The sequence below is a fragment of the Lotus japonicus genome, chromosome 4 (assembly GCF_012489685.1).
Source record: "Lotus japonicus ecotype B-129 chromosome 4, LjGifu_v1.2".
NCBI classification, from domain to species: domain Eukaryota; kingdom Viridiplantae; phylum Streptophyta; class Magnoliopsida; order Fabales; family Fabaceae; genus Lotus; species Lotus japonicus.
Genome location: NC_080044.1, coordinates 33906865 through 33911504, shown reverse-complemented (window position 1 = coordinate 33911504; position 4640 = coordinate 33906865).

The window sequence follows — 4640 nt, the reverse complement described above, 5'->3', positions numbered from 1 at the left end:
ATCTTTTAAAAGGTGTATTTATAACCTTAAGTTTTTAAAAATGTTCAAATATAATCTTCTGTTAATATTTATGTTAAATTTTAATAAAATTTATCACATGACATGCACATGACTTTTTCTCTTCCAAAATTACCCTTTGTAAATAATCTTTATTGTGTGAAAAATGCTTGACGTTCTATAATTTTTTTCCACCATTTTTTCTTATACTTTTTTTCATGTAGCTTAAGCTTTCATCTACTGTTTTAGTTTGTTTTTGGTACATTAAAAAACTCGTCTACTTTATTAATTTTTTCCTGTAGCTTTTGTCATTAAGCATGTTATGTACATTAGTTTCATTTCCAGCCATTTTAGGAAAACTACAAATACTTAACTTCATCATTATTATTTTAAGGTCTACAAATAAGAATATTAACATCTGTAAGATCAAGGTTTGATCAGTGATTGCATCTCTATATTTTGATGATTACAATTAAGGTTTGTGATGATGAACAATTGTGGTACCCTAACGTTTGTCTTTTTTAGTTGTGACAAACAGGTTCTGAATCTGACCCAAGCCTATTTATTCAGAAGAAGAAGAACCAAGGGATACTAAAAAGAGAGCTCTAAAGCGTACCATGTTCGTTCAGAACAGTGGCAAATCCTTCAAAAGTTCTGAAGATACAAGCTCTCAAGAGATTCTGAAGAACCAGAGTCAGAAGTTCTGAAGACCAGGTGTTCCAGTGGAACGGTCCAGAAGTAGAAGACTCAAGTTCTGAAGACCTGCAAGAAGTTGGTTCTGAAGACCCAAGCTTTTCTAGCTCTGACGTTCAGAAGTTCTGAGGAACTTGTTCAGAAGCAGAAGTTGCAAGGTCAGAAGAATCCAAGCTTTAATCTGACGAAGATCAGAAGCTTCACCAACGTTCTTCTGAAGCACTTCAGATCTCAAGTCAACTGGTGAAAGGACAGGTCGCTATCATAGTACAACATCGTACAAGTCTCAGTCTGTCCGCCTCCTACCTTGTTCAGCCTTGCAGTCTGATATTACAAGATTGCCACTCCAATGGACTAAACCCTAGCAATGGCTACATCACAAGTCTTGGAGTATATAAAGGCTGAAGAAAGAAGAAAGAGATTAAGAAACTTTGCTGAAATCATTCAACATTTACGAACCAATCTCTTAGCATTATTTCTTCACTGTTCTTAAACATCTGAGTTTACTATCAGCTTTTTAGAAGCACTTATTGTAAACCCAAAACCTTTTACATCACATTGTAAAGTTCCTTAAGAGACCAAGGTTGGTCGGATCTTGATAGAATAGGGTGTTATTTCCTTGGCACTGACCCAGATCTCTGGGATATGGTCATTGAAGGCTATACTGATCCAGTAGATGCTTCAGGAGTGAAGATCCCTCGTTCTGAAATGACTGACGCTCAGATGAAGCGTTTCAAGGATCATCACAAGGTGAAGTCTATGCTATTCAGCTCAATATCATATATTGAGTATGAGAAGATCTCTGACAAAGAAACAGCAAAATCCATCTTTGACTCCTTGGTCATGACGCATGAAGGAAATGAAGAGGTCAAGGAAACCAAGGCTCTTGCTCTCATACAACATTGAGGAGATGTACTCAAGGTTTCAAACTCTGATTGTTGGAATCAGAGTGCTAAACAAGGGCTACTCTACTGGTGATCATGTCAAGAAGATCATCAGAAGTTTTCCTAAGGAGTGGAGAGCTTTTGTCACTGCACTGAAACTCTCCAGGAACCTGAACTCGTTGAAGTTAGAAGAACTCGTGAGTCATCTCAGAAGCCATGAGATTGATCTTAAAGAGGACAAGCCTCAAAAGAAAGACAAATCTATTGCTCTTAAGTCAAAGTCTGACAAAGCGAAAGCTTATCAGGCACAAGAGGAAGATTCCTCTGAAGAGCTATCAGATGCGTCTGGTGATGAAGAGCTATCTCTTGCACAAATAGATTAAGCAAACTCTGGAGGAACAGACATAACAAAGGCAAAGGACCAAAGAAAAGTCCAGGAAGATATGAATCTTCATCTGGTCAGAAGAAATCATCTGGAAAGGAAGTCACTTGCTTCGAGTGCAAGGAATCTGGGCACTACAAGAGTGACTGTCCCAAGCTGAAGAAGGACAAGAAACCAAGAAAAGTCTTCAAGAAGAAAGCTCTCGTGACCTTCGATGCAACTGATTCTGATGAAGCTGAGTCAGAAGAAGATGAAGCTGTGGACGCTCTGATGGCTACCACCAGCAGAGGTGCTGAAGCTTCAGATGATGACTCAGACTCTGAGAATGACGATGAGGTTTTCTCTAATTTTTCTCCATCTGAGCTAAGAACTGCTTTATCTGAAATAATGAAGAAACATGATGTTCTAGTAAGTAAACATAAAGAGCTTAAGAGAAAGTATGCTGTTAGAACCATTTCATCAGAAGTTCATGAGAAGTCAGTCTCTGAACTCACAGAAGAGAATTATTCTCTTAAAAATGACAACTCTGTTCTTCGTGCTAAAAATTCCATGATAGAAGATCAACTTGCATCATCTGATGTTAAGCATGAAACATTATATGAAAAAGCGTTTCAAAGGTTCCTAGCCAAGGGTATAGACAGAAGTCTTATGGCTTCAATGATCTATGGCATAAGCAGAAATGGGAACAGTGGCCTTGGCTACTCTCAATCCATGAGAGATGAGTCATCTGAGCCCAAACGCGAACCATTGCATAAGCATTTCGTTCCCGCTGGCACTGTCATTCCAGAAAAGGTTACACCAAAGGTGGTGAAACCAAAGGGAAAGTTTAAACTTGACATGTCTAAGTATTATAATCAGGTTCCTATGTATTATCCTCATGATGCACCCAAAGTTCCAAGAACTTCTGGGAAAACTAACAAGAAAGGACCCAAGATATGGGTACCTAAGACAAAGATTATTCCTGTTGCAGACATCTTATGCAGCTCAGTTAAGACACCGGTCATGGTACCTGGACAGTGGATGCTCGCGACACATGACGGGCATAAAGTCTATATTCCAAAAGCTTGTACCGCTTAAGTCAGGAGGAGACGTTGGCTTTGGAGGAAACCAGAAGGGAAAAATCATTGGAAAAGGTTCCATAGGAGATGGAAAAATTCCAGTTATCAATGATGTACTTCTGGTGGAAGGATTATTTCATAACTTGCTCTCCATAAGCCAAATTGCTGACAAAGGTTACGATGTAATCTTCAATCAAACCGGCTGCAAAGCTGTCAGTCAAACAGATGGAACTGTCCTGTGGGAAGAGAAGAAATGATATTTACAAAATCAAATCTTCTGAACTGCTATCTCAGAAGGTCAAGTGTCTCATGTCAGTTAATGATGAGCAATGGATCTGACACAAACACCTAGGGCATGCTAGCCTCAGGAAGATCTCTCAACTCAGCAAGCTAAATCTCGTCAGAGGATTGCCTCGTCTGAAGTACTCATCAGAGGCTCTATGTGAAGCCTGTCAGAAAGGAAAATTCACCAAGAAACCCTTTAAAGCAAAGAATGTGGTATCTACAACAAGATCCCTTGAGCTACTTCACATTGATCTCTTTGGACCAGTGAAAACTGAATCCATTGGAGGAAAGAAGTATGGGTTAGTCATTGTAGATGACTATAGCAGGTGGACATGGGTAAAGTTCCTAAGGCATAAAGATGAAACACACACTATGTTTACCAACTTCATCACTCAAGTTCAGAAGGAGTTCCAGACTTCAGTGATTACTGTCAGAAGTGATCATGGTGGAGAATTTGAGAACAAAGCTTTTGAAGAATTGTTCAACTCCCAAGGAATCTCTCACAACTTCTCTTGTCCTCGCACTCCCCAACAAAATGGAGTTGTTGAAAGAAAGAACAGAACTCTTCAGGAGATGGCTCGCACCATGATGCAAGAATCAAGTATGGCCAAACATTTCTGGGCAGAAGCAATCAACACTGCTTGCTATATCCAGAACAGAATCTCCATCAGACCTATTCTGGAGAAGACTCCTTATGAGCTATGCAAAGGAAGACAACTTGATATCTCTTACTTCCATCCATTCGGAAGTACTTGCTACATGCTCAACACTGAGGAGCAATTGGGTAAATTCGATTCTAAAGCTTTAAAATGCTATTTTCTTGGTTATTCTGAAAGATCTAAAGGTTTTAGAATTTATAATATTATTCATCAAACTGTTGAGGAGTCTATTCAAATTAGATTTGATGATAAGCTTGGCTCAGAAAAGTCAAAGCTGTTTGAAAGATTTGCAGATTTAAGCATTGATTGTTCGGAAGCAAATCAACCAAAGAACAGCTTAGAGGATGTTGCTCCAGAAGCAGAAGCATCTGAAGTTGCTCCAACAACTTCTGATCAGCTTCAGAAGAAGAAAAGAATAGCTGTCTCTCATCCAGAAGAACTCATTATTGGCAACAAAGATGCTCCCGTCAGAACCAGGTCTATGCTTAAACCTTCAGAAGAGACTCTTCTGAGTCTGAAGGGACTTGTTTCTCTCATTGAGCCCAAATCAGTTGATGAAGCTCTTGAAGACAAAAGCTGGATTCTGGCAATGCAAGAAGAGCTAGATCAATTCACCAAGAATGATGTATGGACCTTAATGCCTAAACCCAAAGGTTTTCATGTCATAGGAACCAAATGGATA